The 27,994-nt window shown below is 46.1% G+C and overlaps 1 protein-coding gene across 2 annotated transcripts in view; it reads left to right on the forward strand.

Annotated features, from left to right (window-relative positions):
- Positions 1-6,105: 6,105 nt before the first annotated feature.
- LOC141140175 (uncharacterized) overlaps positions 6,106-27,994 on the forward strand; it is a 323,779-nt gene continuing 301,890 nt past the window's right edge. For both annotated transcript variants that reach the window (XM_073627054.1, XM_073627053.1), the window contains exon 1: positions 6,106-6,249. The gene's annotated coding sequence lies outside the window, so the exon portion shown is untranslated. The remainder of the gene's footprint in view (positions 6,250-27,994) is intronic.

Below are 27,994 nucleotides of genomic sequence, written 5' to 3' on the forward strand. Positions count from 1 at the left end.
GCACTGCCCAATACAGCACATTACAAGGTAGGCACAGTACATTATATGGTGGGCACAGCACATTGCATGGTTTGTACTGCACAACACAGCACATTGCATGGTGGGCACAACACAGCACATGCACACGGCGGGCACAGGACCTTATATGGTGGGCACAGCACATGACATGGCAGGCACAGCTGAGCACATTACATGGTGGGCACAGCACATTATATGGTGGGCACTGCACAGCACATTATATGGTGGGCACAGCATATTATATGGTGGGTACTGCACAGCACATGACAAGGTGGGCACTGCATGACACCACATGATATGGTGGGCACTGCATGACACAGCACAGCACATTACATTGTGAGCACAGCACATTAATTGGTGGACACTGCACATGACATGGTGAGCCCTGCATAGCGCATTCCATTGTGGGTACTGCACGGCACATGCCATGGTGGACAATGTACAGCACATTACATGCTGGGTACAGCACATTACATGGTAAGCACTGCATGGCGCAGCACATGACATGGTGGGCACGACAGGGAGGGCACTGCACAGTAATTTACATGGTGGGCACTGCACATGACACGGTTGGCACTGCATGGCACAGCACATTACATGGTGGGTACAGCGCATTACATGGTGGGCACTGCATGGCAAAGCACATGACGTGGTGGGCACAGCGCATTACATGGTGGGCACTGCATGGCACAACACATTACATGGTGGGCACTGCATGGCATAGCACATTTCATGGTGAGCAATGCAACTGCACATTACATGTTAGGAACTGCACATGACATGGTGGGCACTGCTGAACAGCCCAGCACATTGCACAGTGGGCACAACACACTACATGCTGGGCACAACACATGGCAGGGTGGGCACAGCACATGACATGGTGGGAACTGCACATGACATGCTGGGCACTACATGGCACATCACATTACATGGTGGGCACTGTACATTACTTGGTGGGATCACTGCATGGCACAGCACATTACATGGTGGGCACTGCACATTACATGGTGGGCACTGCAATGCACAGCACATGACATGGAGGGCACTGCAATGCACAGCACATGACATAGTGGGCACAGCACATTACATGGGGGCACTGTAATGCACAGCACATGACATAGTGGGCACAGCAATGCACAGCACATGACATAGTGGGCACAGCACATTACATGGTGGGCACTGCAATGTACACATGACATGGTGGGCACTGCAATGTACAGCACATTACATGGTGGGCACTGCAATGTACAGCACATTACATGGTGGGCACTGCACATTACATAGTGAGCACTGAAATGCACAGCAAATTACATACTGGGCACAGCACATTACATGGGGGACACTGCAATGCCCAGCACATGACATAGTTGGCACAGCACATTACATGGGGGGCACTGCAATGCACAGCACATGACATGGAGGGCACTGCAATGCACAGCACATGACATAGTGGGCACATTACATGGGGGGCACTGTAATGCACAGCACATGACATAGTGGGCACAGCACATTACATGGGGGCACTGCAATGCACATGACATGACATGGTGGGCACAGCACATTGCATGGGGGCACTGCAATTCACAGCACATGGTGGGCACAGCACATTACATGGGGGCACTGCAATGCACATGACATGACATGGTGGGCACAGCACATTGCATGGGGGCACTGCAATGCACAGCACATGACATGGTGGGCACAGCACATTACATGGGGGCACTGCAATGCACAGCATATGACATAGTGGGCACAGCACATTACATGGGGGGCACTGCAATGCACATGACATGACATGGTGGGCACAGCACATTGCATGGGGGCACTGCAATGCACAGCACATGGTGGGCACAGCACATTACATGGGGGCACCGCAATGCACATGACATGACATGGTGGGCACAGCACATTACATGGGGGCACTGCAATGCACAAGACATGACATGGTGGGCACAGCACATTGCATGGGGGCACTGCAATGCACAGCACATGACATGGTGGGCACAGCACATTACATGGGGGGCACTGCAATGCACAGCACATGACATAGTGGGCACAGCACATTACATGGGGGGCACTGCAATGCACAGCACATGACATAGTGGGCACAGCACATTACATGGGGGGCACTGCAATGCACATGACATGGTGGGCACTGGGCACAAGAGAGCACATTACATGAGGGGAAGAAGCAGTCTTTCCCCTAGCACAATAAAACACCTCCCTAACAAATGTACTAACCTTATTCAACAACAGCATGGGAGATGTCCTTCCTCCCGGGCTCCTGCTGGTTAGAACATCAGCGCCCCTCCCCCAGACAGCTACCAGACACTGAGGATCTGTGTGAGTGAACAGATCCTGTGATAGGAGTCAGGCATCGACAGAGACAGGACTCAGCTGCACTGACTAACACTTGTCTCCTCCATGTGTGCACGGAGGGCTCCTCTTCCTTCAGGAAGGCACACAGGTATTCATAAGCCACTGCCATGGGCCTATATTGAGGGAGGGGCCTGGAGCTGCAGCTCCACCAGCCCCTATGTTAATCCGGCCCTGCCTGTGTTAGCTCTGAGTTCCAGCAGGCAATATTCCTACCGCTCTGCAAACACAGCATTTAGTTAGCGGCGGCCGGTGGCTGTGCATAGTGTCACTGGCCCCTCATTACCCAGCTGAGTGCAGCCTTTTTACCAAGCGGCCCGGGGGGAAATTGCCACCCTGCCCCCTGGCCCAGCCCGCCCCTGAACACCAGGCTCCTCACAGTGGGATCAGCAGCAGTGGCAAGTGACAATCCACAATGTGTGCCAGGTGACGTGGTAAGCGACAATCCGGTGCGAGTGGCAGGTGACGTGGCAAGGGAAATCCGGTACGTGTGGCAGGTGACGTGGCAAGCAACAATCCGGTACATGTGGCAAGTGACAATGCGCAATGTGTGGCAGGTGGAGTCGTGGCAAGTGACAATCCGCAATGTGTGGCAGGTGGCATCGTGGCAATCCGCAGTGTGTGGCAGGTGGCGTTGTGGCAATCCGCAATGTTTGGCGGGTGGTGTCGTGGCAAGTGACAATCCGCAATGTGTGGCAGGTGGCGTTGTGGCAATCCGCAATGTGTGGCAGGTGGCGTTGTGGCAATCCGCAATGTTTGGCGGGTGGTGTCGTGGCAAGTGACAATCCGCAATGTGTGGCAGGTGGCATCGTGGCAATCCGCAATGTGTGGCAGGTGGCGTTGTGGCAATCCGCAATGTTTGGCGGGTGGCGTCGTGGCAAGTGACAATCCGCATCTGAAGACAGGTGACATTGGCAAGTGACACGCTCGGGGCTCCCACTGATTCTGCATTATGGTGAGTTGAACTATTTTATTTTATATAACAATGTAATAATAGAAATATTGCACTTCTATCATTTTTTTTGCAATACGGTACTGCATCGCTTTCACTGACAATTGCCCGGTAGTGCGACGCTGCACTCAAACAAAATTTACGTCCTTTTTTTCCCACAAATAGAGCTTTCTTTTGGTGATATTTGATCACCTCTGCAGTTTGTATTTTTACAGGTCCTCTTTATAATCCTTTACATGTATAGAGCCATGACAGGTCCACTTTAGTTACCATGATATAAAATAATGGATGTGGGGGCATTTTAGTGGGCGTGATTTTTTTTTTTGGGGGGGGGGCAGCATTTCATTCTTGGTACCAGGCAGCACAATGTCTTGGGCCGGCACTGGCACAGACCCCCCCTGTCAGGAGAGCCGTCGATGGGCTCTCCTTTACTTGCATCTGTCAGAGGCGAGTGCGGAAAAGCCGATACATGGCTTTTCCTGTTTACATCGTGATCGGCTGTGATTGGACACAGCTGATCACGTGGTAAGGAGGCTCCGTAAGAGGCTCTTTACCAAGATCAGTGTTGCGGTGTGTCAGACTGACACACAGCACCACCGATCGTCGTGCTGCACGCCCTCGCGGGCGCGCACCGGCTTGTTTGCCTGATCACTCCATATGACGTTCAGTCAGGATAACACAACCACTTTGCATACGTCATATTGTTATATGACGGGCGGGAAAGTGGTTAAATTAACATCATACGATCTAATATCATACGAGAATTTTTTTTGTGTTTGTCCCTTCCAGTGGTGGCAATTTTTTTTGGGGGGGGTGGCAAACAATCCCCCCGCTAGGTCCGCACTCACCCCATCCACAGTCGTGGCTTTCCCAACTTCTTCCCACCCACCTCTTGTCCTGATTGGCCGGGAGGAGAAGCTGGAAGGCAATAGCGAATATTGATTCGCTAATGTCACAAGTGGGTGGGTTCTGCGCCCTGAGCCCAACCTTTTTGAAGCCAATTAGAGCCTCAGGCTCTAATCATGTGCTTCCAAAAAAAAAAAAAAAACCCTCATAGAAAGCTATGAGTCCAGCGCCTCGCATGGAAATTAGGGGAGTGGCGCCCCTTATGGACTGGCTGCCGCTGGTCCCTTCGGATAATTTTGGACGAAAGCTGAGTACCAATGATCAGATTATCATACAATTGCTTCTAAAGCGGTATTTTTTATACAATATTCTGATCGTGTGTACTAGGCTTAGGGCCCTTTTCACACAGGCCGGATCAGTATTTCTCAGCAGGGAATCTGTCCACTGAACCCCTGCTGAGCTGAGTGGAGCAGCCGGGTGCTCTCAGCTTATGCGGACACAGCCTGCTCTGCTCTATGGGCAGCCGGATATAAATGAACCAGCTGTCCATTTACACCTAACTGCCCTCCGATCCGGCCAGACGGAGGGGAACGGATGCCGCTTCTTTTTGTTTTTGCCAGATCGGATTGAGGGTAGCTGAGTGTAAACAGACAGTCTGTTTACACCTGACTACTTATAGACAGTGACGGCCTGTCCATTAGGGATGCAGGGGCGCTGTCCCCCTAATTCATGCACCCGGCCCCTAATCTACATGTAGGGTGCTGGACGCATGGATTCCAATGGTTTTTTTTTTTTTTGAAGCACATGATTAGAGCCTGAGGCTCTAAATGGCTTCAAAAAAGGGTAGGCTCGGGGCATAGAGCACTGCACCCTGAGCCCACCCAGTTGTGTGACAATAGCAAATTAATATTTGCTACTGTCTTCCTGATTCTCCTCCTGGCCAATCAGGAAGCAGGTCCTGAGACCCGATTGGCCAGGGAGTCTTAGAACCCCCTTCCCGTTCGGCCGTGATGAGAAGCAACGGAGCTAGAAAGAGCCAGGGAGTAGCTCAGCCAGCGGTCCTCTCCGGCTTCCTCTTCCAGGGACGGCTCACCCGCAACCACATCCAGCACTCTCCGCCACCTCCGACAGTGGAGGGAGGAGGAGAGAAGATCAGAGTGTCATCTGCCTCCTAAGGTAATGAGGCCTCTGATCGCCACATCCCTGTCCGTCTGACTCCAGTGCGGAGGGGGAAGCGCGGCCCCGCCACAGTCTCCCGCACGGGGGGGGGGGTTGGCGTTGGTTTGCCACCCCCCCTAAAGTATTGAGCACCAGCCGCCACTGCTAGATGAGCATTGAGATTCCGATCGGGTACAGATGAAAAACGGACAGCCAGACCTGATTGGATCTCTTGTGTGAAATGGTCCTAAAAGCCGCATATTGCACATGCGTTTAGGTGTGTCAAGTGCTATGCATTTATGAATTCCATTGGCCAGAATATTAATTTATTCTGGAATGAATGAACGCTCAAGTGCTAAACACGTCTAGTATTTTGAAGTGAAGAGTTTTTTTTCTGCCCAAATCTCTCCTGAACAACATGAAATATTATAATGAGCTGTCATACATCCACCTAAGCACTACCTGATAACACACTGATGGAGCACTGTTGGATCAGCAGTGGCATAATCCTTTAGATCAGGGATCTCCAAATGATGGCCCTCCAGCTGTTGTAGTTTGGAGACCCCTGCTTTAGATTATCCTCATAGACATAGAGTTTAGAATAATAGTGATCAAAGCATTGCATTTTAAAGGGTACAGGACTTTTCCCATTACAGAGGCTTGTCCCCATACAATGATCAGACAGAGAAGGATTTGCTGTGTCAGTGTACAAGCCCCAGCTGCTTCCTGCACTCACAGGCGTGTGTACTGGTGTTGCTATGGAGACCAGGGAAGCGCTGCCACTCACACCTACATTGTCCATACACTGATCTGATACATAGAGCGATCTCCGATCACTCATCTTATTCTGATCATCACATCCATCCCGGATTTGGAAAAGTCTGGCAGATCTCCCGCAGGTAATCAATGACACACTAGATTGCTTTTGTTTTCATATAACGGATGATTGCCCACTGTTTTTTATTGGAAAAGTCACTTGTAGAATGTCACAGAATGAGGAAAGTCATTGTTCACTGAATCATTAGAGGAAATAGAACATTGTCATTGTCTCTATGATTTAGTAAATACATCCCCTGAGCAAGATGATTCATTTCTGTTTAATCACTGCACAAATTTATTTGCTTTAAAATATTTTGTGTTTTCTCTGCATTTTAGGAGGTAGATTTTCTTAACTGGAAAAAAAGGGTTTTCAAGCAGGCACAGCTTTAAATGGTACAACCTGACATTTCAATCTCTGTACATTCAACTTTAGATCTGTCACATCTATGTCATACAAGGAATTTCCTCATCAGTCCAATCAATCTGTATCTGATCAGACAGGATCTTGCACTACATAGTTGTTAGGTCTAAAGGAGATTGTACAATCAGATTGTAGAGTGTGTGGTAAGTCTTTTGTTAAAGAAAAAAGAAAACATTCCTCCTTGGGTGATCCATGTACATTGCAGGGATTTTAACCACCTCAATACTGGGCTCTTTCACCCCCTTCCTACCCAAGCCATTTTTCAGCTTTCAGCGCTGTCACATTTTGAATAACAATTGTGCGGTCATGCAACACCCAAATGAAATTGTTATCATTTTTTTTCCCCACAAATAGAGCTTTCTTTTGGTGGTATTTGATCACCTCTGCGGTTTTTATTTCTTGTGCTATAAACAGAAGAAGAGTGACAAGTTTGAAAAAAACACAATATTTTTTACTTTTTGCTATAATAAATATCCATTTAAAAAAAAAAAAAACACATTTTTTCCTCAGTTTAGGCCAATACGTATTCCTCTACATATTTTTGGTAAAAAAAAATCGCATTAAGCGTATATTGATTGGTTTGCGCAAAAGTTATAGCGCCTTCAAAATAGGGGATAGATTTATAGCATTTTTATTATTATTATTATTTTTTTTTTACTAGTAATGGCGGCAATCTGCGATTTTTATCGTGACTGCGATATTGTGGCGGACACATCGGACACTTTTGGCACTATTTTGGGACCATTCACATTTATACAGCGATCCGTGCTATAAAAATGCACTGATTACTGTATAAATGTGACTGGCAGAGAAGGGGTTAACACTAGGGGGTGATCGAGGGGTTAATTATGTTTCCTAGGGAGTGATTCTAACTGTAGGGGGAGGGGACTCACAAGGGGAGGAGACCGATCTGTGTTCCTCTGTACTGAGAACACACCATCAGTCTCCTCTCCCCTGACAGGACATGGATCTGTGTGTTTACACACAAAAAGATCCACGGTCCTGCTCTGTTACCGGGCAATCGCGGGCGCCGGGCACTCGCATCGGGTCCCCATTGACACGGTGGGTGCACGTGAGTGCCATCGGCGGCGCACCCCCTGGTGGGCCGGGAAGGCGAGGGCGTCATATGACGCCCTCCCAAAACGAGTGCCGCGCCGCCTGGCCGTCATATGACAGCCGGCGGGGCGGCAAGCGGTTAACAAACTTTGTTGCAGATTCCTATCTTTTGTTATTCTGAAGGAAAAGCTGTTTGTTTGTCTGTATTCATGTGCAATCTGTGTGAATCTGTATGGAAGTGGTTTTATAATTATCAATCAGCTGCTGCACCTGCAGGGCTCTATTGAGGAAAGTGACAGGGTCTGCATCCCTTTAGATGTGATTTCCCTTTGAGAGTATCCGGGGGCGCACGGGTGCCACCTCTCCCCTCCCCCGTCCCTTGCCGCCTCCCCTATCCATGCATCCGGGCCTTTTCAGGACACCAGCGCATGGATTCCAATGCGGAGGGGCTGTTTTTTTTAAGCACCAATTAGAGCTGGAGGTTCTAATAGGCTTCAATATAGGGTGAGCTCGGGTCGCAGAGAGTGCGCTCTGAGCCCACCCAGGTGTGTTACAACAGCAAATCAATATTCGCTGTTGTAACATTGATCCTCTTCTCAGCCAATCAGGAAGTGGGTTTTGACACTGGTCCCCTGATTGGCTGAAAGCTCAGGCGATCCTATTGGACGCCTAGGAGGAGGAGCTGGAAGCCGCCATGGAGGAGAGGACACTTGGAGGTGAGCCACTGCACCATGCTGCCTGCTACCCGCCACGATGGGGGTAAGTGCAAGACTGACCAGCAATCCGCAGATGGGGGGGGGGTGCCACTCAGGGGGGGGGGTGAGTTGTTGTTTGCCGCTCCCTCCCCCAAAAAAATAGCAATAAGTGTATATTTATTGGTTTGCGCAAAAGTTATCTCATCTACAAAATATGGGATAGATTTATGGTATTTTAATTAATATTTTTTTTTTTTTACTAGTAATGGCGACGAGCAGTGATTTTTAGTGCAACTGCAACATTGCGGCTGACAGATTGGACACCTAACTGACATTTTTGACACTTTTTTGGGAACCAGTGACATTATTACAGTGATCAGTGCTAAAAATATGCACTGTTATTGTACTAATGACACTGGCAGGGAAGGGGTTAACATCAGGGGCGATCAATGGGGGGCTGTGTGACTGGGACAACAAACAGATCCATCTTCCTGTATAGCAAAAAGACAGAATCTGTGTGATCTCCCCTGTCAGAACGGTGATCTGCCAGTGATCAAAAGCGAGATCCGAGCCAACGTACTGCTATGGCAATTCACGGGATCGTGCCACCTTGCCTCAGTATAATGACGGCGCCGGGTCGGCAAGTGGTTAAAGTAAGACTATAGGAAAAATCTTTTTTTTTTTCCATTTTGGATAGAGTAAGGGAGGGTCATAACCCCGGTCAGTTTATTTTTTTGCCAATTGTGCCCCATTGTGGAGATTTACTTTCACTTCCTGTCCCATAGTCAAAACAGAAAGTGAGAGGAAATCCCTGCAAATCCCCTCTGTTACTTTTTGGGGGATAACCCAAAATTTGGTATTTTCTTTTATTTTCACTTTCAATGGTAATGGTAAACAGGACAAATAGAGAGGGAAAATCTCCCTAACTGGGACACAGGCAGCAATAAAAAAAAACCTGACAGGGGTCCTAATCCTTCTCCACTCTATCCAAAGCTAAAAAAAGTTTTGCCTTTAGTTATACATTAACTTGAAGAAGTTGGGGACTACATAGCAATAAGCAAGTGCTGAGACTATAAATACTGTGGTCAAAAGCATGTATTGTATAGCACAGCTTACAGAGTGCAACATAAAAAGCAGTCAGGGGAATCTGTAAAGGGTGTTTTAGATACCCTGTAGAATTCTGTAGGGGCACACTGAATGTGTCAGTGCTTATGCCTGATTCATATACCTGCCAGAGACAGCTACATGAATCAAAATAAGGGTGGTCTCGTGGTGCAGAGCATTGTGCTTCAAAACCCACCCAGGTGTTCTAATAGGAAATGAATATTCGCTGTTGCAACACTGATCCTCCTCCCGGCTAATCGGCAAGCGGGTCTGATACCCATCACCCGATTGGCTGAAAGGACAGGCGATCCTATTGGACGCCTAAGAGGAGGGGGGGGGACACATGGCAGAAGTGAGGAGGGGGGAGGAGGAGAAGACACAGGAGCCTCCACTCCTTGATGTCTGCCACTACCCGATCCCGCCACTGCCCGATGCCCGCCGCCGGCAGCAATCGGGGAGGGGGCTTTGAGGTGTTGAGGTGCCGCAAGGGGGGGGTGGTGGTTGTTTGCCGCCCCCCCCCCCAATAAAAAAACACGAGCACTTTTGCATATACTGGTGATGTAGTGGAGTGCCCATTTACTAAATATGCTCAGTAGGTGCAGGTCCATTTAGCTCCCTTTCCTGCTACTCCTTGTTTCCTGGACATGCCCAGGGAAGATATGTTTCTCAGCTTCCATCCCTCAGCAACACAGAGAGGCCAAAACTGATAAGACAGAGGTAACTAGTGATGTGCAGCCAGGTGAGTGGCCCTTCGCTGTCAGAAATGGCATGCTAGGGCAGCTAGGTCGTAATCTTATTAAAGTGGTAGTAAACTTTATTTTTTAACTTGTAACTACAAGCTTACCATCAGGCTTACTTGTAGGTACAATGAATATCTCCTAAACGCACTGTATACTGTTTAGGATATATTCACATCGGCAATAACCGATGATACCACTCGCGCACGCACAGTGACGCTCTGATTCAGGGCATACAGTGTGCCATAAAATTCAGAGTATCCTGCTGTGGCTGGGGCTCCTACGGCCTTTCACAATGCTGGGCTAGAGGGCTACATGTGCAGGTAAGTCTAACACACTAGTACACACAGATGTGTGCAGGGGGTGTGCCAGGTGTGCCTGGGCACACCCTAATCACTACATGCAGTGCTGATTCTACCTACTGCCCGGCTTCCCCTGTGTTGGCCCCCTGACCTGCAGTGCTGCTGGCTTCCCTCCTCTACCCCCAGCTGCTGCGGTGGATGTTTCAGGATAGATAGCAGGGGAAAGGGATGGTAAATATGTAATTTACCAGTGCATTCCTTTTCTAAATGAACTCACTCACTGTGTTCATTCATAACTAAAGCATAGTAAACTGTTTGTGAATGAACTGTCCAGTGCAGCTGAAGCTGCAGAGAAAGGCACATGTGTTTGAGCTTTGGGGTACAAATCCTAATGCAATAAGCTGCGCACACCTATGCTAGTACATTATGCCTTAAACCTGCAAGGGGCTCAATTTTTGTTTATTTTTCTGGCAGTTTACTACCGCATTAATAGTACACAGTTTCTCCAAAAGACTATAGGCTGCAGTATTTCCTCCAAACCTGAAGGTGGCACAGTGCCATTTCTTTGGGCTGGCAGGAGCCCATTAGGGAATAACTGTCTCCTGCTATGGGCTCCAGGCTGCCATATTGAGGAGGATGATAATCCTATAGGATACCGAAATCCTGCAAGATTTGGGCAGCCCTCTCAACTGCACATTAACTGGTCATATGCTTAAAGGGATTGTAAACCTTCATGTTTTTTCACCTTAATGTATCCTATGCATTAAGGTGAGAAAACACCTGGCAGTGACCGGCCTCCCAGCCCCCGTTTTACTTACCTGAACCCTTGAACTTGACCCACGGGGACAAGCTGTCTCTCTGCCCAGGGTTCTCGGCTCTTGATTGTATAGATTGATAGCAGCGTAGCCATTGGCTCCCGCTGCTGTCAATCAAATCCAATGACCCGGGCACTGGGGGCAAGGTGGGGCCGAGTCCTGCATTCGGCCTCTATGGACGCCGAATGCTGGACTCGGGAGCGCGCCCGCAAGGTAACCCCTTCAGGGAAGCGCTTCCCTGAGGGGGTTATCGGATGTGGGGAGGAGCCGTGAGAGCCGCCGAGGGACCCCAGAAGAGCAGGTTCGGGGCCACTGCAAAACGAGCTGCACAGTGGAGGTAAGTATGATATGTTTATTATTTAAAAAAAAAAAAAAATACCTTTACAATCACTTTAATAATCCACAGATCATATTCCCATCACACACGTTCCTGGAATGAGCTGTTATGTCGTGTACACACGATCGGATTTTCCGACGGGAAATGTTGAATGTGAGCTTGTTGGCGGTAAGTCTGACCGTGTGTATGCTCCATCGGACATATGTTGTCAGACTGTCCACCAACAAATGTTGCCTAGCATGCTCTCAAATTTTCCGCCAACAAATGTGTGTTGTTGGACTTTACGATGGTGTGTACACAAGTCCGTCGGACAAAAGTCCAAAGTACAAACACGCATGCTCCGAATAAAGGACGAGCTGGAAGCGCTTGGTTTTGTAAAACTAGCGTTCGTAATGGAGATATCACATACGTCTAGTATGTCACTACGCTCTTAATTGTTGGCCAACATTTGTGTGACCGTGTGTATGCAAGACAAGTTTGAGCCAACATCCTTCGAACAAAATTCCACGGTATTGTTGTCGGAAAGTCTGATCGTGTGTACGAGGCTTTAGAGTACTAGGTGCTGTAGTGACCACCAGCTGGATACTGGAACCTATACGATATGTAGATATTTGCCAGCACACCAAGGATCACTTCGTTTGGACGAAAATTGATGATCCTTGGTGTGCTGGCGAATATCTACATATCGTATAAGCTTAATAATGGCACATAATGCCAAGCTGCAGTTTCCAAAGCAAACAAAATCCTTTCTTGTAGAGGCATGGACTGCAGAGAAAGATATCATTTTGCCCCTGTGCAAATCATTAGTAAGACCTCATCTGGAATATGCAGTTCAGTTTTGGGTATCACTTAACAAAAAGAATATCGGGGAACTGGAGAAAGTGCAATAAAGGGCAACTAAACTGATAAGAGGCATGGAGGAGCTCAGCTATGAGGAAAGATTAGAGGAACTGAATTTATTTACTCTTGAGAAGAGGAGAATAAGGGGGGATATGATCAACATGTATAAATACATAAGTGGTCCATATTGTGAACTTGTTGTTGAATTATTAGATTTAAGGTCATCACAGAGGACAAGGAGGCGCTCTTTACATCTGGAAGAAAAGAGATTTCATCTCCAAATACAGAAAGTGTTTTTCACAGTAAGAGCTGTGAAGATGTGGACTAGAATCCCTCAAGAGCTGGTTCTGGCCAACTCAGTAGATTGTTTTAAGAAAGGCCTGGATTCTTTCCTGGATACACATAATATAACTGTATATTAATATTTATAGCTAAAGTTGATCCAGGGAATATTCAATTGCCACTAAGGGGATCAAGAAGGAATTTTTTTCCCCTGCTAGAGCAAATTGGATCATGCTTTATTGTTTTTTTTTTTTTGCCTTCCTCTGGATCAACTGTGGGTATCGGATTGTATATATATCAATTTTTTTCTTCCCTTTATTGGTAGAACTTTTTTCAACCAGACTAACTATGTGACTATGAATTGCATAAATAGTGGAATTCTGTCAGAGTAAGATAGGAACGGAGCCTTTGCTGGCTAGGGAGAGCATACCTGTTGAAAAAGGAAAGAATAGGTTTACTATTACAGGGTGTCTCTGTCAGTTTCCAGGAACAGTCTCACATTGGCAGCCAGATATATGCAAGGATATTTGGGAATTACAGTCTAATCCAACAATATCATACCTCCTTCATGGGGGAGTGTTTCTCTAGACTCCTGTGGTATGTTAATGACTGTAATAGGGCCTGAGTATGAGTTCGGGACGAACATTTGCCTTCCGCCGAACACCCGAATTTGTAGGGTGTTTACCCAAAGAACACCCTGCTATGCACTGAGCGCTGCACAGTGCATTCTGCGCCCTGATTGGGCAAAGCTTTGCTCTTATCCTCACTGGGCCCCACTCGGTTGCGGTCCCCATAGCGCCCGCATGGGTCGCTATGGTGGTAGTTACGCCCCTGTCTGGGGGGGGGTCTTCTTAATGTTCCTATAAAATGGCTCATTTATAGCATGCATAAAACATGCTGCAGCAAAAATGACATTTCTAAAGAAAATGCACCACCCCTTTATGACTTCACAGACTGTGCATGCTGGGCATGCCGCCAGGTGACCTAGCTAGGTGGCTCCACCTCTTACCTATATAAGAAATGTCAGAGCTTAGAGAGGGTATTCGGCAGGAGGCCTCCCAGGAAGCGAGAGTGTTATTTATTTTTTTTTATTTTTCGGGTGCGGCGGGCGGCGTTATTAACAACTGGATTTATATCAAGGGACACTTTTTTTTTTTTAATAAAGTATTTTTTAAAAACTGTCTCTTGTGTTTATTATTTTTTGACACTTTTTTGGTGAATGGGTAGGGGTGCTATGTACCCGATAACCATTTACATAGGGGGGGTGGCGGGATCTGGGGGCCCCCTTGTTAAAGCCTTGATTCCGCAGACCCCCACAACCACAGCCCAGGGTTGTGGGGAAGAGACCCTTGTCCCATCAACATGGGGACAAGGTGCCCCAATGCACCCACCCTCCTTGTTGAGGGCATGTGGCCTGGTAAGGTTGGGGGGGGGGGGCGCTCGCTCGCCCCCCTTTCCTGACCTGCCAGGCTGCATGCCCTCAACATTTAGGGGTGGGTGTTTTGGGGCACCTTGTTCCCATGTTGATGGGACAAGGGTCTCTTCCCCACAACCCTGGGCTGTGGTTGTGGGGGTCTGCGGAATCATGATAAGGGTCTGGTAAAAGTTTTGGAGGGGGCCCCACACTGTTTACTTAGGGGTTTTTTTGGGCATGGGGTTCCCCTTCAATTCCATACCAGACTTAAAGGGCCTGATATGGACTGGGGGGGACCCCACTCCATTTTTTTTTCTCTTTTTTTTAGCTGCACTTTTTACAAAAATTGTTCAGCTGTCAGCTTCCAAGCCCCGCTCCTTAACAACCAGCTTACACTGCGCCCTGATAGGGCAAGGCTTTGCCCAATCAGGGCGCAGAATGCACTGTGCAGCACTCATAGCAGGGTGTTCTTTGGGTAAACACCCTACAAATTCGGGTGTTCGGCGGAACGCAAATGTTCGTCCCGAACTCATACTCAAGCCCTATTACAGTCATTAACATACCACAGGAGTCTAGACAAACACTCCCCCATGAAGGAGGTATGATATTGTTGGATTAGACTGTAATTCCCAAATATCCTTGCATATATCTGGCTGCCAATATGAGACTGTTCCTGGAAACTGACAGAGACACCCTGTAATAGTAAACCTATTCTTTCCTTTTTCAACAGGTATGCTCTCCCTAGCCAGCAAAGGCTCCGTTCCTATCTTACTCTGACAGAATTCCACTATTTATGCAATTCATAGTCACATAGTTAGTCTGGTTGAAAAAAGACCATCTAGTTCTACCAATAAATGGAAGAAAAAAATTGATATATATACAATCCGATACCCACAGTTGATCCAGAGGAAGGCAAAAAAAACCCAATAAAGCATGATTCAATTTGCTCCAGCAGGGGAAAAAAATTCCTTCTTGATCCCCTTAGTGGCAATTGAATATTCCCTGGATCAACTTTAGCTATAAATATTAATATACAGTTATATTATGTATATCCAGGAAAGAATCCAGGCCTTTCTTAAAACAATCTACTGAGTTGCTCAGAACCAGCTCTTGAGGGATTCTAGTCCACATCTTCACAGCTCTTACTGTGAAAAACCCTTTCTGTATTTGGAGATGAAATCTCTTTTCTTCCAGATGTAAAGAGCGCCTCCTTGTTCTCTGTGATGACCTTAAATCTAATAATTCAACAACAAGTTCACAATATGGACCACTTATGTATTTATACATGTTAATCATATCCCCCCTTAATTTCCTCTTCTCAAAAGAGAATACGTTCCTCTAATCTTTCCTCATAGCTGAGCTCCTCCATGCCTCTTATCAGTTTGGTTGCCCTTCTCTGCACTTTCTCCAGTTCCCCGATATTCTTTTTGTTAAGTGATACCCAAAACTGAACTGCATATTCCAGATGAGGTCTTACTAATGATTTGCACAGGGGCAAAATTATATCTTTCTCTGCAGTCCATGTCTCTACAAGAAAGGATTTTGTTTGCTTTGGAAACTGCAGCTTGGCATTGTGTGCCATTATTAGGCTTATACGATATGTAGATATTCGCCAGCACACCAAGGATCATCAATTTTCGTCCAAACAAAGTGATCCTTGGTGTGCTGGCAAATATCTACATATCGTATAGGTTCCAGTATCCAGCTGGTGGTCACTACAGCACCTAGTACTCTAAAGCCTCGTACACACGATTGGACTTTCCGACAACAAAACCGTGGAATTTTGTTTGAAGGGTGTTGGCTCCAACTTGTCTTGCATACACGCGGTCACACAAATGTTGGCCAACAATTAAGGACGTAGTGACATACTAGACGTATGTGATATCTCCATTATGAACGCTAGTTTTACCAAACCAAGCGCTTCCGGCTTGTCCTTGATTCCGAGCATGCGTGTTTGTACTTTTATCCGACGGACTTGTGTACACACAATCGTAAAGTCCAACAACACATATTTGTTGGCGGAAAATTTGAGAGCATGCTAGGCAACATTTGTTGGTGGAAAGTCTGGCAACATATGTCCGATGGAGCATACACACGGTCAGACTTACCGCCAACAAGCTCACATTCAACATTTCCCGTCGGAAATTAGTGAGCATGACAAATACAAATTTACCCAAAATAACGAATGCCATATCCAAGCGAATGGAACATAATGAATTGGTTTCCTTCCATTTGTTTAGATGCGGCATCATTATTTCGAATATTTCATAACTTCGGATAAATTTGTATTCGTTACGTTCACTAACAGCCAATTTTGAAAGAAAATTACAATACCTATAATTAATAGTTAGTTACTATTTTAGATTTTCTAATTTTTCGGGTTTTCGAATTTCCAAATTTCCAAATTTTCTAATTTACGAATATGCAAATTTTGTAATTTACGAATGTACGAATTTACAAATGTACGAATTTACTAATTGCGATCATAACGAATGACCCGAAAAACGAAAAAAAAAACAAAAAACGAATGAAACGAAAACAAACAAAAAGAAAACAAACATATTTTTTGGCAGTGCACATGTCTAGAGAAGAACCTTCCAGAAGAACAACCATTTCCACCAATCAGGCCAGACGGAAGCCACTCCTCAGTAAAAAGCACATGACTGGAGTTTGCCAAAAGGCACCTGAAGGACTCTCAGACAATGAGAAACAAAATTCTCTGGTCTGATGAAACAAAGATTGAACTCTTTGGCCTAAATGGCAAGCTTCATGTCTGGAGAAAACCAGGCACTGCTCATCACCTGACCAATACCATCCCTACAGTGAAGCATGGTGGTGGCTTCTGAAAATGCTGATTACCTGGCTGTGACCCAGAACAAGCATGGAGCCAATGAAAGCAGATCTCCTCCTAATCTGTGTACTTGTTCTGGGTCAGTGCAAAAGAAAGGCTCAGAGCCAGAGGATCAGCATGACAGCCAGGCAGCTTGCTTTTCCAGGAGGAGAGATTCCTTGAATGTGTATGTAATCCCCAAATCTATATTTATTATGTCTGGCATCAAATCTCTCTGTATACAGTTTTCTCAAAGTGGAACTAAACCCTTCTCTCCTTTACAGCCGGGGAGCTGCCATCTTAGCCTCTGTTTGATCTGCAGCTGCCATGATGCTGCACATGTGATAAGTTATGGCACCAGTCATTGGATGGCTTGACAGTTCGGTTGAGAGCACAAGCAACTGTGTCAGTTACCATTATTGAAACGCTTTGAATGTAACTGTTGGGAATCCGTTAAATTGATGAGATTAGGCCACTTTAAGCAAATCCTTTTGTGTGAATCTTTTGCCGAGTTTCTTACCTGGAGATCCTGCCAGTAACATCACTTCCTGATGGGGACTTACAATGCAAAGTCCCTGCTTTGCAATTAGCAGCAGTGTTGTCAGCCTGCTGTGTGCACTCTGCCATTTGGCCATTGGGCTGTCTATCATGTATACAACCCAACAGCCAACTGAAGTAGCTTACATGGCAGGGTGACAACGCTGATGTAAATTGTGTCTTAGGGTTGTCATCCTGCAACAGGAAGTGCTGCTGCTACTGGCAGGGCCTCCAGGTAAGAAACTTTGTAAAATTCAATTTGTTTTTTTATAAACTGTATACAATGAGATATGATGCCAGATATACTCAATAATTGATTTCGGGTTTCCATACACTTAGGGCCCTTTAACACTGATCAGTTTTTGATGCACTTTTGTTGTTTAACCCCTTGGCGCCAACTCCCGCCAGTCCTTTAAAGAGTTGGAACTGCCGGGAGGCGAGGCGGGGCTTATGGTCATGTGACTGCCGTCCGCTGCTCCCCAAGCCCACCCTTTTTTGAAGCCAATTAGAGGTTCAGGCTCTAATTATGTGCTTAAAAAAAAAAAAAAAAATGATTTGAAATCCATGCGTCTGGCACCCTGCATTTAACCACTTCAGCCCCGGAAGGATTTACCCCCTTAATGACAAGAGCACTTTTTACAATGTGGCACTGCGTCGCTTTAACTGCTAATTGCGCGGTCATGCAATGCTGTACCCAAACGAAATTTGTGTCCTTTTCTTACCACAAATAGAGCTTTCTTTTGATGGTATTTAATCACCTCTGCCGTTTTTATTTTTTGCGCTATAAACGGAAAAAGACCGAAAATTTTGAAAAAAAATTATATTTTCTACTTTTTGTTATAAAAAAAATCCAATAAACTCAATTTTAGTCATACATTTAGGCCAAAATGTATTCAGCCACATGTCTTTGGTAAAAAAAATGTCAATAAGTGTATATTTATTGGTTTGCGCAAAAGTTATAACGTCTACAAACTAGGGTACATTTTCTGGAATTTACACAGCCTTTAATTTATGACTGCCTATGTCATTTCTTGAGGTGCTAAAATGGCAGGGCAGTACAAAACCCCCACAAATGACCCCATTTTGGAAAGTAGACACCCCAATGAAATTGCTGAGAGGCATGTTGAGCCCATTGAATATTAATTTTTTTTGTCCCAAGTGATTGAATAATGACAAAAAAAAAAAAAAATTACAAAAAGTTGTCAGTAAATGATATATTGCTCACACAGGCCATGGGCATATGTGGAATTGCACCCCAAAATATATTCAGCTGCTTCTCCTGAGTACGGGGATACCACATGTGTGGGACTTTTTGGGAGCCTAGCCGCATACGGGGCCCCGAAAACCAATCACTGCCTTCAGGATTTCTAAGGGCGTAAATTTTTGATTTTACTCCTCACTACCTATCACAGTTTTGAAGGCCATAAAATGCCCAGATGGCATAAAACCCCCCCAAATGACCCCATTTTGGAAAGTAGACACCCCAAGCTATTTGCTTTGAGGCATGTTGAGTCCATGGAATATTTTATATTTTGACACAAAATGCAGGAAAGTGACAAATTTTTTTTTTTTTTTTTTGCACAAAGTTGTCACTAAATGATATATTGCTCACACAGGCCATGGGCATATGTGGAATTGCACCCCAAAATACATTTAGCTGCTTCTTCTGAGTACGGGGATACCACATGTGTGGGACTTTTTAGGAGCCTAGCCACGTACGGGCCCCGAAAACCAATCACCGCCTTCAGGATTTCTAATGCCCCGTACACACGGTCGGATTTTCCGACGGAAAATGTGTGATAGGACCTTGTTGTCGGAAATTCCGACCGTGTGTAGGCTCCATCACACATTTTCCATCGGATTTTCCGACACAAAGTTTGAGAGCTTGCTATAAAATTTTCCGACAACAAAATCCGTTGTCGGAAATTCCGATCGTGTGTACACAAATCCGACGGACAAAGTGCCACGCATGCTCAGAATAAATAAAGAGATGAAAGCTATTGGCCACTGCCCCGTTTATAGTCCCGACGTACGTGTTTTACGTCACCGTGTTTAGAACGATCGGATTTTCCGACAACTTTGTGTGACCGTGTGTATGCAAGACAAGTTTGAGCCAACATCCGTCGGAAAAAATCCTAGGATTTTGTTGTCGGAATGTCCGAACAAAGTCCGACCGTGTGTACGGGGCATAAGGGTGTAAATTTTTGATTTCACTCTTCACTGCCTATCACAGTTTCGGAGGCCATGGAATGCCCAGATGGCACAACCCCCCCCAAATGACCCCATTTTGGAAAGTAGACACCCCAAGCTAGTGAGAGGCATGGTGAGTATTTTGCAGCTCTCATTTGTTTTTGAAAATGAAGAAACATTTTTTTTTCTTTTTTAAATTTTCCAAACTTTGTGACGAAAAGTGAGGTCTGCAAAATACTCACTATACCTCTCAGCAAATAGCTTGGGGTGTCTACTTTCCAAAATGGGGTCATTTGGGGGGGTTTTGTGCCACCTGGGCATTCCATGGCCTCCGAAACTGTGATAGGCAGTGAAGAGTGAAATCAAAAATCAAAAATTTACGCCCTTAGAAAGTCTGAAGGTGGTGCTTGGTTTTCGGGGTCCCGTACGAGGCTAGGCTCCAAAAAAGTCTCACACATGTGGTATCCCCGTACTCAGGAGAAGCAACAAAATGTATTTTGGGGTGTAATTTCACATATTCCCATGGCATGTTTGAGCAATATATCATTTAGTGACAACTTTGTGCAAAAAAAATAAATAAATTTGTCTCTTTCCCGCAACTTGTGTCACAATATAAAATATTCCATGGACTCGACATGCCTCTCAGCAAATAGCTTGGGGTGTCTACTTTCCAAAATGGGGTCATTTGGGGGGGGGGGGGGGGGTTTGAACTGTCCTGGCTTTTTATGCACAACATTTAGAAGCTTATGTCACACATCACCCACTCTTCTAACCACTTGAAGACAAAGCCCTTTCTGACACTTTTTGTTTACATGAAAAAATTATTTTTTTTTGCAAGAAAATTACTTTGAACCCCCAAACATTATATATTTTTTTTTAAAGCAAATGCCCTACAGATTAAAATGGTGGGTGTTTCTTTTTTACACAGTATTTGCGCAGCGATTTTTTCAAATGCATTTTTTGGGGAAAAACACACTTTTTTAAATTTTAATGCACTAAAACACACTATATTGCCAAAATGTTTCATGAAATAAAAAAGATGATCTTAGGCCGAGTACATGGATACCAAACATGACATGCTTTAAAATTGCGCACAAACGTGCAGTGGCAACAAAATAAATACATTTTTAAAAGCCTTTAAAAGCCTTTACAGGTTACCACTTTAGATTTACAGAGGAGGTCTACTGCTAAAATTACTGCCCTCGATCTGACCTTCGCGGTGATACCTCACATGCATGGTGCAATTGCTGTTTACATTTGACGCCAGACCGACGCTTGCGTTCGCCTTAGCGCGAGAGCAGGGGGGGACAGGGGTGCTTTTTTATCTTATTTTTAAACTGTTCCTTTCATTTTTTTTTTTTTTTTTTAATCATTTTTATTGTTATCTCTGTGAATGTAAATATCCCCTATGATAGCAATAGGTAGTGACAGGTACTCTTTTTTGAAAAAAATTGGGGTCTATTAGACCTTAGATTTCTCCTCTGCTCTCAAAGCATCTGACCACACCAAGATCGGTGTGATAAAATGCTTCCCCAATTTCCCAATGGCGCTGTTTACATCCGGCGAAATCTAAGTCATGAAATGCTCGTAGCTTCCGGTTTCTTAGGCCATAGAGATGTTTGGAGCCATTCTGGTCTCTGATCAGCTCTATGGTCAGCTGGCTGAATCACCGGCTGCATTCTCAGGTTGCCTGTTGAGACAGGAGAGCCAGAGAAAAACACGGAAGACGGTGGGGGGGCATTCCCTCCCACTGCTTGTAAAAGCAGTCTAGAGGCTAATTAGCCGCTAGGATTGCTTTTACATGAAAGCCGACCACTGGCTGAAAAGAATGATACCAGGATGATACCTAAACCTGCAGGCATCATTCTGGTATAACCACTCAAAGTCGTGAATGGCGTACCTGAAGACAAAAAAATGGTTAACAATAAAGCACAGTAAACGGTAAAGTATAAAAAATTGCATACCTGAAAAGCAAACATGATAAAACATAATAACAATAAAACATTGCAGAATAGAATACAGTAAAAAAGAGCAGAACAATAGAGAGAGAATAGAGAGAGAGAACAATAAAACGACAACTATTTTTTTTTATTTTATATTTTTGTTTGTGTGTTTTTTTTTTTTTTTTACACTTTTTTTTGTAACTGTAACTTTTATAACTGTAACCGGTTCCAGGTTCGGGTCTCTCAAAATGCGGTGGCATCTTGGGAGACCCTGTGAAAGTCTGCCTAGTCTGTGCAATGCTGTACCCTACGCTAATACTCAACTAGTGAATGGTAGCGTTCAAAACATTCACCAATCCAAAGACCAGGATTGTCAGGACAGGAAGGAAAATAATAGCGGGTGTCACGTCTATATCTGCGCTTGCTGCAGACACGACATCTTTTTGGGGTGGTTAGTTGGGTAGGGGTACTCGGGAGGACATAAAGAAAATGCCTCTCATGCAGCCGACTGCATTTGGTTGGGGGATGTGAATGGGGGAAGTACAGGTGCTGCAGAAGTGGTGGGTTCCCAATTAGGATTGGCGAATGCAGCAGGAAGAGCATTATGGGCACGACGGGCCTGTTTGTCTTCTTCTTGGTGGCAGCGGGACACTACTTGTGCTTGCCACCTCACCAGCTTGAACTGCACTTATTGGACTCGCCACGTCACCAAGTGTTACTGCAGTGCTGGTTTGACTACGACCGGGGTGTACTAGGCCGCTGGTACTTGCCAGTTCACCAAAATGCTACCAAAAAAAACCTGTTAGCGATCGCAGGGATCAGGCCTGACTCTGCGAATGCTGCAGTTATGCGTTTAGTGTTTTGTAAGTGACAGTGATCGATCGATACTGCACTTGGGTGGGCTGGGCCGGGCGGAGGGGCAAAACGCAGGTGCTAGCAGGTATCTGGGCTGATCCCGCTAACGCTGCATTTTTGGGAACCCTAAACTGCTGGGGATGCTAGTATAGATCTGATCGGATCAGATATTGATCCGTTCAGATACTATACCACTAAGAGAGGTGTACGGTGCGTGCGTGGGTGTTAGCGGTACTGGCGCTAACCTGACGCTGCCTGGGGCTGGTGCTTGCCAGTTCACCAAAACGCTACCAAAAAAAATGTTAGCGATCGCAGGGATCAGGCCTGACTCTGCGAACGCTGCAGTTATGCGTTTAGTGTTTTGTAAGTGACAGTGATCGATCGATACTGCACTTGAGTGGGCTGGGCTGGGCCGGGCGGAGGGGCAAAACGCAGGTGCTAGCGGGTATCTGGGCTGATCCCGCTAACACTGCGTTTTTGGGAACCCTAAACTGCTTGGGACGTTAGTATAGATCTGATCGGATCAGATATTGATCTATTCAGATACTATACCACTAAGGGAGGCGTATGCTGCGTGCGTGGGTGTTAGCGGTACTGGCGCAAATCTGACGCTGCCTGGGGCGACGCATATCACCGCTGGGTGATCAGGGGGCTAAACCTTTATTCGGTAATAAACAACGGGTGCCCTGACACCATAAAAAATAAACGAACTAACCAGCGTCACCCGTAACAGTTATACGGTGATCAGTGGTGAAAGGGTTAACTAGGGGGCAATCAAGGGGTTAAAACATTTATTAGATAGTATATGGGGGTCCCTGTCGCTATAAAACGCTGATGGCGAACCTAAATATTTAGCTCCCTAACTAGCGTCACCAGTGACACTAATACAGCGATCAGAAAAATGATCGCTTAGTGACACTGGTGACGGGGGGTGATCAAGGGGTTAAAACTTTATTAGGGGGGTACCCTAGAGCTAAAGGGGGCTAACACTAACTGCCCTACCACACTAACTGTCACAAACTGACACCAATGCAGTAATCAGAAAAAAAAAAACTGCTTGGTGTCAGTGTGACGGGGGGGGGGGGGGGGTGATTGCGGGGTGATCGGGGAGGATCGGGGGTGTAATGTGTGCCTTGCAAGTTCTACTGAGTGTGTGTGTGTTTTACACTCACACCTCGGCGCCGGAACGGAAAATACCGAGCCGAGGAGAGATGACATCATTTCCTTTGGTGCTGTTTAGCATACAGCAGCAAAGGAAGATTCTCATTGGCTGGGAGCGATCGCGAGGGGGGGGCCACGAACGGATGGTCTCCCCCTCACCTCTCATCACTCTTAGTCACAAGCCGACTGCCTCGGGCATTGGGGGGGGGGGGGGTTCGATTGGACCCCCCACCCGCGGGAGGCAGATCACGTATATGTACGTGATTCTGCCTGCCCGTGCCATTCTGCCGACGTATATCGTCGTTAGGCGGTCGGCAAGTGGTTAAATTAGCATGAATGGGGGGTGCGGCGCCCCTGGGGGGGGGGAAGCCAGATAGTATGTAACTGTACTGCCTTATCAGCAGCCCCAGTGACAGCTTTAGCTGTCAGAGCAGATGTCACTTTATAAATGTCACTTTATACAACAAGTGCTCATACCTCTTGAGATGGGAACGAGGGACAACTGTTAGCAAAAGTATTTAGGCATAGGACACACCCCCTGCCACACCCCCTTAAAGGAGAATTATACAAAAAAATATTAGTTAAACCCACAAGTGCTTTTTTTCCCCCTCTACTATTCCTTTATTTTGGCTTCTGAAATGTACAAATGCAGCAATTTTGAAATTGGATGAAAGGTTTAGCACTGGGAAACACGTTTTGAAAGAAAAAAAGGTACCTGTTATATATAACTGCATAGATCAGAGCAAAATGAGGGACAAATGAGGAGGAAAGAGGGACAGAGGGACTTTATTCCAAATCAGGGACAGTCCCTCGAAATCAGGGACAGTTGGGAGCTATGCGAGTGCTGCTGATGGGTATTACATGAAGGCAAAGAGAGGAGTTTATACTTGGGTGCTGCAGAGTCAGTCCCTTCAATCCATTTGAATCCTGGACTTCTCTGATTGTGATGGTGTTCTTGAACTAGGTATAGCAGGGTTATATTTAAATAGAAGGTAGGGGGCGCTATTAGTGTGCCAATACAAAGTGCAATGGGGGTGTCCTCTGCTGTCCAAACCCGAGGTGAGCGGCTGTGACAAGTGGGGGGTGGGGAGGGGGGGTTGATATGGTGTCTGTCCACCTGAGCCGCACAGAGTTGGTGTGCTAACAGGGGAAGAAAAAAATCATGTACAGGTAGGTGATTTCGTGCTAAAGTGCCGCCCTGCCGCAGTATATGTACGTGGGGGCGGTCCTTAAGCGGTTAAAGGAACACTTGGGTCTAGTTTAACCACTTGACAACTGGGCACTTAAACCCACCTCGTGACCAGACCAATTTTCAGCTTTCAGCGCTCTCACACTTTGAATGACAATTACTCAGTCATGTAATACTGTACCCAAATGAATTTTTTGTCCTTTTTTTCATACAAATAGAGCTTTGTTTTGGTGGTATTTGATCACCTCTGAGTTTTTTATTTTTTGCGCTATAAATGAAAAAAGACTGAAAATTTTGAAAAAAAAAACGCATTTTTCTTTGTTTCTGTGATAAAATTTTGCAAATTAGTAATTTTTCTTCATGATTTTTGGCCACAATTTATAATGCTACATATCTTTGGTAAAAATAACCCAAATTAGTGGATATTATTTGGTCTTTGTGAAAGTTAGAGAGTCTACAAGTTATGGTGCAAATCATAAAAAATTGATCACACCTGATGTACTGACGGCCTATCTCATTTCTTGCGACCCTAACAAGTCAGGAAAGTACAAATACCCCCCAAATGACCCCTTTTTTGAAAGTAGACCTTCCAAGGTGTTTAGTAAGATGCATGGTGAGGTTTTTGATGTTGTCATTTTTTCCCACAATTCTTTGCAAAATGAAGATTTTTTTTTTCCCACAAAATTGTCATTGTAATAGGTTATTTCTCTCACATGGCATGTGTATACCACAAATAACGCCCCAAAATACATTCTGCTACTCCTCCTGAGCACTATTTGGCACTGATGACAGATGGCCCTGGAGAACCAGGGCAATGACATGTGACACGGACGTGGCACTGATGACAAATGGCACTGATACGTGGCACTGTTGTGGCACTGAAGACAGATGGCACTAATACATGGCACTGATGGCAGATGGCACTAATACGTGGCACTGATGACAGATGTCACTAATACGTGGCACTGATGACAGATGGCACTAATTCGTGGCACTGATGACACGTGACACTGATGACAGATGGCACTAATACGTGGCACTGATGAAAGATGGCACTAATACATGACACTGATGACAGATGGCACTAATACGTGGCACTGATGACATTTAGCACTAATACGTGGCACTGATGACAGATGGCACTGATACGTGGCACTGATGACAGATGGCACTGATACGTGGCACTGATGACACGTGACACTGATGACAGATGGCACATGACACTGACAAGTGGCACTGATGACAGATGGCACTATGTGGCACTGATGACAGATGGCACTTATACGTGGCAGTGGGGACAGATGGCCCTGGGGACAGATGGCAGGGACATGACAGCAGGAAAAGATGGCAGGGACATGACAGCAGGGAAGGATGGCAGGGACATGACAGCAGGGACAGATGGCAGGGACATGACAGCAGGGACAGATGGCAGGGACAGATGGCAGGGACATGACAGCAGGGACAGATGGCAGGGACGACACTTTTTTTTTCTTTTTTTTTTTTTTCTTTTCACTTACCGCCACAGCGCTTCGCTCTCCCTCCTCACATGCTGTCTCTGTGTGAGGAGGGAGAGCCGGCGATGAGAGATGATCTCATATGTTTACATATGAGATCGTCTCTCATTGGCACCGCCGATCGCAGTGAAAACGGCCGATATGATTGGCAGTTTTCAGCGATCTGTGACTGGCTGTGTCCAAGGGACACGGCCAGCACAAAACTTCCCCGATGCGCGCCCGCGGGAGCACGCAACGCGGAAGTAAACAGGAGGACGTCCAGGGACGCCCTCCCGGCAATTGGAGTCCGCGCTGTAGCCGTCTTTCGGCTATAATGCAGACGCCTAGTGGTTAAAGTGGATCTGTCAGTAACTTCACAAGTCTGTATGAGAAAATTCCTGACATGTCACAATATACAGAAACAGGATCATTGTTCCACCTTTTATCTTTAAAAAGTGTCCTTGAGCTCCAGTCAGTGACTTTGTCTAGTCTGAGATGATGTCATCGGTTTGCTGCAGCCAGGAGGAAGCATTTCCTCAGTCTCCCCTCCCCCAGTGATCAGACTGTACATCCGTGATTGTCAACCTATGAGCTAAAGGGGACCTCAAATGTGGCCCCTGACATTGCCAAAGGGCCGCACGTAATGTTCAATATATGTAATACTTATAAGTACCAACAGAAACTGTACATCAAATCAGGGCTTTTTTTCTCAGAGAATAAATGCAGGTACTCCGCCCTTCTGAGTCACTCCTTGTCTCCGCCTCCTACCCACCTCTGAGCACCGTCCCTTGGTTCCACCCCCTACCCACCTCTGAGCACCGTCCCTTGGTTCCACACCCTACCCACCTCTGAGCACCGTCCCTTGGTTCCACCCCCTACCTACCTCTGAGCACCGTCCCATGGTTCCACCCACCTTCCAGTACCGCCCCTTTTAGAGAATACAGGGCCAAGTATATTTCTGTGGTGTTAAGAAATTTGATAATGATTACAATAAAAGCAGTAAAATATATCCCCTGCAGGCAGCAACAAAAGACCCCCCCCCCCCCAGGAACATTAGACCCACTGTAACAATGAATGCCCTCCCAGCAACAATACACCCCCCTAGCAACAAAAGATCCACCCCAGCAACAATAGATCTCCCAGCAGCCAGCAATAATAGACGCAACCTCAACAGTAGATCCCCAGCAACAATTGACACCCCAGCATATGTAAGACACCACCAGCAACAATAGACTCTACTTCGCAATGATAGACCCCCTGCAACAATAGGTCCACCCCAGCAACAATAGACCCCAAATTCAACAGTAGATTGACAACCCCCACAGCAACAATAGATCCCCCAGCAGCAACAATAGACTCTGCTTTGCAACGCTAGACCCCCCCGCGACAACAGATCCACCCCAGCAACAATAGATCTCCCAGTAGTCAGCAACAATTGATCCCCACCAGCAATAATAGATCCCCCAGCAGCAACATTTGACAACCCAGCAATATAAGACCCCACCAGTAACAATAGACTCTACTTTGCAAAGCTAGACCCTCCACAACAACAGATCAACCTCAGCAACATTAGAGCTCTGATGCCCCGTACACACGGTCGGACATTGATCGGACATTCCGACAA

The sequence above is a fragment of the Aquarana catesbeiana genome, linkage group LG04 (assembly GCF_042186555.1).
Source record: "Aquarana catesbeiana isolate 2022-GZ linkage group LG04, ASM4218655v1, whole genome shotgun sequence".
Lineage (NCBI taxonomy): Eukaryota > Metazoa > Chordata > Amphibia > Anura > Ranidae > Aquarana > Aquarana catesbeiana.